Raw genomic sequence first — 9,699 nt, forward strand, 5'->3', positions numbered from 1 at the left:
ACGAGTTAAAAATGAGAAAAGCACACAAATAACGAAGACACGAAGAAACAGATTTAATAATTAATCTACAACTAAGTAGGTGATTACTAGTTGTTAATTATTCCAGAATCAAGACATGAAACTAATGAAATAATAAGATGAAACTAAGAATCCAAAATTTGAGCTAAAAAATATTGCGTGAACAGTAGCAGTGATGATGTGGCAGCCACGTATTTGGTCGGTTTTATCAAGTGATTATTCTCAAAGGTTCAAGTCTTGGTCAAAAACTAATTTAGATTGGTGCAATTTGTTTTTGGAGGGAAAATAAGTCTTGGAGCCTTTTTCAATTTTCAAGACTTGACTTTTTCTTGTACTTCTCCTGAAAACATGGACCCTTGTTTCATGGGAAAGTGGTTGAGAAGTGATGTAAAGTCTTTTGGTGGTTGGGGGTCTTTTAAGACTAACAAGTACATACACCTTTTTCATTCACATTTTAGGATCTAACATTCACTTTGTGTTCTAACAATATATGAAGGAAGGTGAAGAACTTCAAGAACAACAACAACCACACCAAGAACAATAACAACAATCTTCAAGAACAACAATAATTCCATCGGCCAACTCCAATCCACAATAACAATATCTCCAACACTTGGCCAAGACAACTCCAACTTCAACAAAATAGTTCTCAAGCCACCAAGTAACAACAATATCATGTGGTCAATTTTAGAACATCAAGAAAAAACCACACGGCCAAAACAGTCCACTACAACAATGGTCAACAACAATGGGCCAAGCTTATGTTCACAACAACAACTTTCAACAAGTTCAAGCTCAAGTTTAGATCTAGACTCAAAGTGTTAGTGGACAAGAAAACTAACACTAGAAACAACAAAACGAACAAAAACACTACTAGATCTAGTCACACAACAAACAAATCTCGGCCAAGACACAACAAGAACACAATTTTGGCCAAGAACACAAACACGGTCAGATTGCTATTTTTCTAGAATTTTCAGATTTTTTTTTTGAATTTTCAAGCAAGCAAGCCCAAGATTGATTTTGTAGGAACAAGATCAAGCCATGCTCTGATACCAAATAATACGAAAAACAAAGCTAGAAACTGAAATTATAACTAAAGAGAGGAGATGAAGATGATAACAATGACACAAGATGAAACAACACACGAATTCAACACAAACACAAGGAAAATTGCATAGAAAATAAAGATAGATAGTGAGACCAAGATTATTACAAGATTAAGAACCAAGTGTATTTCAACACTAACACCTAATGAATGTAATAATCAAAACCACACTCTTACGGCGACCGCCAAGGTAATCGACTCACCTCAAGATCCACCGTTTCCAAGCAAAGAACAATATTGGCTTTTCCAAGCCCTATACTAAGGATGACTTTTCCAAGTCCTAGCTAAGACTATATTAAGGTGGTCTACTCTCATGAGAGAGGATTTTCAAGTGTTTCAATCTTTCATCATTTAAAACTAGTGAAAATAAGACTAAGGGGGCCTATTTATAATATATTACAAATAAAGATTAAAAAAACACTTTGCCCTTAATGAAAGGGGCTTCCATGGTGTGTAAATACACCATATGTAATGTATAAAATTCCCTTAATGAAGGGGCAGCCAAGGTATGTTATAACTTGAATGAATGGCGTCTTTTCAATGCTCCAAAAACCGAGTATGGTTCATACTTCAAGGCTTGTGGTTCTCGGGTTAGCATCAATGTAAGCAACCAAGCAACCTTCCACACACAAGATTGCTTTAAGTCATGCTCAAAATGATCCTTCCTTGCGTATCCTTGTTCTCTCGGGTGACCAAGTCTTGAGCCTTTACGTGTTGGCCTTCAAAGATGTCATTAAAAGCTAAGGTGACCATTTGACTCGTATCAATCATACTGGTTATACAAAATTTGCCTCTCCTAGCAAATATTCTGCATGCAAATGTTAAGACTGCAGGGCGAAATATGATATAGTGATTAATGCTATTAATGCATTAACTGCTTCTATAAAGAAATTGACATCTAAGAGGGGTTTCATTCTATCTAAGAGGATTTTTTTTCCATCCACTCCATTAGAGATTAAGGCTAAGAGGAGAAGAAAAGTGATTTTCAAGGCATTATCAAGCATCCAAAAAAGCTAAATTGCAACTCCTCTGTCTGTGTGTTGCACTGAGCAATGTACAATATCAAAGGAGAGCAGCACGAGCTAAACAAGGTGAATATATATGTCTTCCAACTAACAAACAGACATATTTCTGTTTCAATGGATGACACATCTGCTGAAAATTATCAAATAAATATATACATCTATTGCAACAGTTGACTAACTTGTTGCATCAGATAAAGTACCTGTTGTGACATATGTCTTGTCTTTTTTAGCAAATCAAACAACTTTTCATACCGCTTTTATTTGTACCAATAAATGACCTATTTGCTGCAATAGATGAGTCATATGTTGCAATAAATGGTTCATCCATTGAAAATTATCATGCAGGTCTTCCTCATATAGAAATTTAACCCAACAGTTGATTCATTATTGCAATAGAAATATAATCTATTTAGGACAATTTAAAACAGGAGGAAGACCTATTTGATTTGCTAGAACAGATGAGTTATCTTTTTCTGTTTTGTTGTATCTCCGTGATTAGCATTGACCAATTTTGGCTTTCCAGGTGGATGTAGAAGCTACTGCTGAACAACATTGACAATATGCTACTCTATTCTTTTTATGAAAATACAGAGAATATAAAGCGCAGAAACCGTATGTAAGTGACAATAAAGATCCACGACGAGCAAAGCCAAATTCTATAGCACCGAATGAAGAATAACTTGTCCATATTAAGTAGATCTTTATAGCTTGAGTTGAGTCTGTCAAAGTAATAACCTCACCCCTTCTTAGAAATCCTTGGCATCAATACTTAAATTGTTGATGTATTTGTTAAGATCTTTACCCATAACAATTTTTTTACATTTCATTTATTCGTTGATTTTAGTTCAGCTAATTTTTTAAGGCTTCGATTTATTTTATTTTGTCTATAAATTTTATTTTTTCTTTAGATTTGAACTTATTAATTAAAATGAAATACTAGATTCAAATATTGCAACTGATAATATATCTGTTGCAACAGACGGAACATCTATTGTAAAATATCAAATAGATTTGACATATGTTGCAACAGGTAGGTAATCTGTTGAAATTTATCAAACAGGTCTTCCCACTACTGCAACAGATAGACTTAGATAGAAACACGAAACACTGACATAATGCAACAGATGACCAACCTATTGCAACAGATAAACTATATGTCAGAATAGGTAGAATATTTGTTACAACGGATGGAGAATCTGTTGCATTAAAAAAATTCAACTTTCATTGGACATAAAAAATTACCACTACATGTAAAAAAAGTAAAAGTGAATTGAAATAAAAAAGACAGAACCCATCGACAGTGTTCAGTTCAAACACCTAAAATAAAATAGGCATCAAGTATACAATGTTCATTTTAAACACGTAAAATAAAATAGGCACAAATTTGTCAGGTTGGCACTTTTTGCTGACTTGGCGTCTGATTTTGCCCCCAACAGTCATTTTTTTCTCCCAATGTCTTATATATTCATCTTCTTCCTAAAATTTAACCCTAAATTCCCAATTCTTCTTCTTTGTCATCATTTGTTTATCTATCCAAATTCTTCAAATTATTTGCATTTGGTCTTTCTTTTCTTCATCTTTTTATTTTTATTTTTTTCAACTAAGCTTGACAATGTCAAGCGTATCTTCTACTTTTTTTTTTGTGATAATGATTTTTGATATTGTAAGTGTGGTCATGAAGCTCTATTAAAGACTTCTTGGACTCAACAAAATCCAGGCCGTAGGTTTTTAGCTTGTAAGATTTCAAATGTAATATTTTTTTTATTTAATTAGTTGATTAATTATTGACTTGTAATTATTTTGTAATTGTGTTCTTGTTTTTATAAAAATTGGGTGGATCAATTACTTTGATTGGTATGAAGAACGACACCCTTCACAAGCAAATCATGTAATTTGGATTTGTTGAAGAAAGTCAAGGCTTCTGAAGAGAAACAAAATCGAGCAAGAAGATACTACATTATTGCCGTTATTGCTATTGATTTGGTGGTGTTGGGCACATAGATTTTCAAGCCTAATTGCTGAAATTTTCATGGTGGTATATTTGCTACTGGTTTGGTGTTGTCGAGCACATAGATATTTAAGCGTGTAATTGTTGCAAAATATCAAACAGATTTAGGCATATGTTGTACAATTTAGGTCATTTCCTAGAAATTATCAAATAGGTCTTCCTGTTATTGCAACAGAATAGACTTAGATTAGATAGAAATAACATCGGCATAATGCAATAGTTGACCAACCTATTGCAATAGATAAACTATCTGACAGAACAGATAGAATGTATTTTACTTTAGATTGACCATCTATTGCATTATAGAAAACTCAACTTTCATTCATCAGAAAAAATTATTGCCACTACATGTACATGTAATTTAAAGTAAAGTGTGACTTGAAATAAAAAATCATTATTTCACAGGCTCTTCTATATGCACAGGCTCCAAGCGTCCAGTTAGTACCTCATAAGTCCAAACCTCTTGCAGGTTTGCCACAACATTGTCGCATAAAAAAACATCATTGGCTCGGTCATTTCTGTGACGGTCAGCAAACATTGATGTATGCAAGAGCGTGCGAGCCACTCGCATAACCGACATCATTTTTTGGAATGGTCATGCCGTTGTTTCGACCTAGAAAATCCCATTATTTCTTTATCAACACTTTCTTTGGCAAATGATTCATTAGTTTACTCTTCCTCAATAAGATGGGTAACAACTCCATCAGTGTCTGTAAGAGGAGAAAAAGATCGACATCATCGACGAGCGGTTCATTGCAATCATAAACTTTGATTGTTCCCTCCTCGAGTAGTATCTCAATAGCCCGGTAATGTATATCGTTTATGCTAATGACTGCAAGAATCCTCTTTGCCTCAGTCCAGCTTTTGCCGTATGGATTTGGCCTCTCCCCTCTAACATATTTTATCATTTCTTCTTCATCCTAGTCCAACTTAGAAACTAAGAAATCAAATCTCACACCACAGTCTAATTCGGCATTATTGAGTTGATCGTACTTATCTTTGAGCTTCTTGTAGAAGTCGAGGTCCATTATTCTATCGATAACATCATAAGCTTCCTGGTACGTTAATTGTCTTTTCCTCATGAGGCAAAGAATTTTGTCAACATGCTGTGATATAAGAAGACAATTTTTAAATAGGTTAGTAATTGTAAAAATGGTCCATCTGTTGTATAGGGTTCTCTTAATCAATAATCCAACGCAACTTATGCTACAGATGGATAGTAAGTTGCAACAGAGCCACTACCAGTTGTACCAGAATACCCAACTGTTGTAATATATTTCATATCTGTTACATAGCTTCTTCTTCATGGGGTAGATTAGATTAGAAGTCTAGGTTAGGAAAAGTAAAATTGCCTTGTCCTTGTAACACATACGCATATTTGTCATAGTCTGGAAATTTTGGGGGGAAAAGGGAGGCTTGGGGTAATCTGGTGCGCCTGGTTTGGAATTCTTGGTTTGTTACAGATCCCTCTTTTATTTGGCTACAAGTTTGCATATATGTCCACCTTCTTGAATGGCCCCTGAACTTTAACAGCTTTTTTAGAGGGAGGAGTTGTAATTATTTTTTATTTTCGACAGGAGAGTACGTCGGTTATTGGACTTTTCTTTCTCCTAACCAACACTGTAGGAGTGTATCGCTCCCTCAACTTCTTCAATGGTATGACACCTCTCTTGGATTTTAATTTCTCGACAAGTTTAGAGATAGCCTCTACTGTTTCAAAGAGTTTATCCTAGCTTTCCTTGTACTCTTCGCATTCACAACGAGAACACGAGGGTGAAGAAGGGTGAGAGGGACCTGTGTAAGGGTGAAAAGGGGGTATTTTCAAATATATTTATTTTTTCTTGAGCATCAACATGCTTATCATCATGAGTGATAGCAGCATCAGCATGCCTACCACCAATACCAATAATTCCACCAGAAGAAGCACCTGGATCTACTTTAGTAGGTTGGTATGAAGAGCCTCAACATTAGGCTAACCTTGCCTAACTGCTCTTCTTATGGCTATTCCTCCAGCCAATTTCTTTTTTATTAACTCCATCGTTGGGTCTGCTATAGTATCAATATGACCTATAGTAATATAAGAAGTCATCAATGACTTCTCTTCAGTAGGCACGATCCATGGTTACACAACCTAGAAAAAAAGACAGATACATTTAAATCATATAATATAATAATTTTCACAGTTGGGTTAACATTTTAACAGTCAAATTCTACAACAGATTAACAATATGTTGTATCAGATTACCCATTTGTTGCATAGTTTGCAGTAGATGATTAAAATCTATTTTAGTCAGGTTCACGGAATCAGAGAAACACATGAATAATTTGATGCAAAATATCAATTGTCTGTCGTAACAGATTACCAATCTGTTGCACTAGTTGGACAAGATAGGTAATCTGTTGGGTTACATGTTATACAACAAATGATTTGTATATGTATTAATAATATGTTACATCAGATTACACATCTGTTGCATAATTTGCACTAGATGGCTAATCTGTTAGGAGTCAGGCTCAAAGAACAAATCTACAGATAGGTAATCTGATGCAAGATATAAATCATATGTCACAACAGATTATCCATCTGTTGCACTGGTTGGTATATGACGAGTAATTTATCGCAATAGATGTCCCATCTGGTACATAAGATATAACATTTGTTGCACTAGATATAACATCTGTTCAATATCTTTTATTGAGTAAAATTATTTTACTTGAAGAAGATATACTGCATCATCCGGAGGGTTAAAGAGATCAACCTCCTTAATTTTGGTGTTGCTCTTTACAGCCGACCACCTAAACATCCTTGGATGAGAAACCTCATCCGGGTAATCCATTACTTGCTTTCGGAGGGAGGAATGACTTCAAATACCGAAGCCTAAAAAATGTAAATAGGAAGCAAGCAAAAAAAAGTCATAATAACTAACTATATTCAATATAACTTAATGGATGAGTTAAAATAGTGATTAATTTTACCATGAAAGCCTAATAAAAGCCGTATAATGTAGTCATTCTTGAGGATAGCTTTGTTAGTAAATATTGGACAGTCAAGTAGAAGCTGTCATATCCCCGGGGATAATTGTTGAATTTATCAAAATCCTCAGCACGCACTAACAAATTATATTTTATGACCTTGTTGACGTCTCTTGCCAATATAATCGAATAGGCAAACCAAATTAAGCACAATTGCTCCCTGTACTACTTTGGTATGGTTTTATCCATGAGATCTGTCAACAAATCTGATGCTTTATAGCCGCGTCGAGTAATGTCAAAAAACCTATCTATTTTTTCCTTGCATTTTCTTGCCTTGGATCTTGTGCGAGGTGTTCCCTTGGCGATAGGTAGTTCTTCTGGACGATGGCATCTCAAGCCCGTCCCTATGTCAAACTCTTGCAAGCCAAAATAAATCGGCATGCCATAGTAGTTGATCCAGATTTCATCCATATTTTTTTTGCCCCCTCCTTCGGATCTTCATCATATCATACATACTTGATCCTGCGCTTGAGAAGTCCATATGCCATCCTCATTGGGAAATGGACAGGGGCATCCTCAGCTAACTTAAGAAAGCGTCCAAAGCAGCTCTTCTTAAAAAGTCCATCTATGTTTTCGTCCTTTATAATTTTCCTAAAATAAATAAATTTACTCTCCATCTGACATTTAAGTACAATTTCACCAGTTAGTTCTTCTTCTTCTTTTTTGTTATTTATCGGCATCGCAACTTGAAACTTGTCAATACTAAAAGTTTTTACAGGATCATGCTGGGATATCGATATTAATTCATGCCCTATTGGTGATCCATTATCATCAAATTGATGATCATCCTCTTTTTCTTTCTCTTTCTTACTCTCTAATTCCTCCTTTTTCTCTCTTTTATTTTCTTCATCACCATCTACAGACCCTTGTCCACCTCCCCCAACATTGTTTTCATATCTCTCCTTAGCTTTACTTTATTTTCCTGACTGAGATTGTTCAAGAAGCTCTTCCGAATCCCTTTGTACTGTAGCCTTTTACATTGATCCACTTTCACTTTCTTTTCTTTTGGAAGACATGTTTTACCTACAAATAACAAAAAAACAAAAATTACATTACAATTGATGTATGCATAAATTTTAAAAAATACATTACAAACATCACCAATAACGACATACCAACAGCCATTACCGCCACAAATACCACCAACTAATGCCACAAACACCACGAATACCGACACTATCGACAGTTACCACAAACACCACAAACCAATGCCACCACAAACACCACCAACCAATGCCACCAACAACCACCACCAGTGACACCACGACGAAGACGACGACGACGACCACCACCACAAACACTATCCAACAATACTATGACAGTCAATGGAACACTATGATAGAAACTATGGTTTTCTTGAGTTCTTCCTACGATTTTACCATTAAAACTCAAAATTGTAAACCCATTCTCAAAGATAATATAACTAATTTTTTTTTTGTCATTAACTTAAAAGCCCTTATTTTTTAGAAAAAAATAACAAATGTAGAACTCTTCTCGAACTCTGTTACCTACGAAGATAGAGAAAATGACTGATACAAGCAAGAATGAAGTAAAAAATAACACCTATGTGGTTAGAAATGAGAAAAAAATTGATCTGTTATGAAGGGTAGAGCAATTTGTTGGTAGTTATATTTGTTGTCTGTATTGTATAATTGAGTGAGAAAGAGAAAAAAATGAGAACTCAAGATTTGAAATGATGAAACACTTTTAACCCTCTCATCATGCAATTGCCAAGAGACTCAATTAAAGTTGTAGTTGACCCTCTCATCATGCATATGAAATGATGCAATTGCCAAGAGACTCAATTAAAGTTGTAGTTAACCCTATGAACTCATAATTTCTTGGCAAGAGACTGTATAAAGTTGCAGTTGACCCTATGAACTCATCATTTCTTGGCAAGAGACTGTATAATTTTTAACCCTCTCATCATGCAATTGCCAAGAGACTCAATTAAAGTTGTAGTTGACCCTATGAACTCACCCACCCCTGGTCCTAGATTAATCAATTTAGGTTTATGAACTTAATTGAAATTATATAAAAATAAATGTTCAACCTATTGCGACAGATTACCCATCTGTTGTAAATTATCAAATGGATTATCACATATCGCAACAGATTACCCATCTGTTGTAAATTATCAAATAGAGGGTGCCATCTGTTGTAGTTTACCCTATGAGAACTCACCTCTGGTCTAAGATTAATCAATTGAGGTATTGGTCTAACATATGAGGTGGTAAGAATCAGTTCAGCTTCGAGCGATCGATCGATGACTCTGGTCGGGAGAAACACAATACTGTCTCATCATTTAATTGTCAAAAGACTCAATTGAAGCTGTAGTTGACCCTATGAGAACTCACCCCTGATCCTAGATTAATCAATTAGGGTCTTAGTCTAACTATGAAGTGGTAAGAATCGGTTCAGTTCAAAATGATCGATCGACGACTTTGGTCAGGAGAAATGCAATATCGTCTCATTATTCAATTGCCAAATGACTCAATTAAAGTTTT

The sequence above is a fragment of the Capsicum annuum genome, chromosome 7, assembly GCF_002878395.1.
Source record: "Capsicum annuum cultivar UCD-10X-F1 chromosome 7, UCD10Xv1.1, whole genome shotgun sequence".
Lineage (NCBI taxonomy): Eukaryota > Viridiplantae > Streptophyta > Magnoliopsida > Solanales > Solanaceae > Capsicum > Capsicum annuum.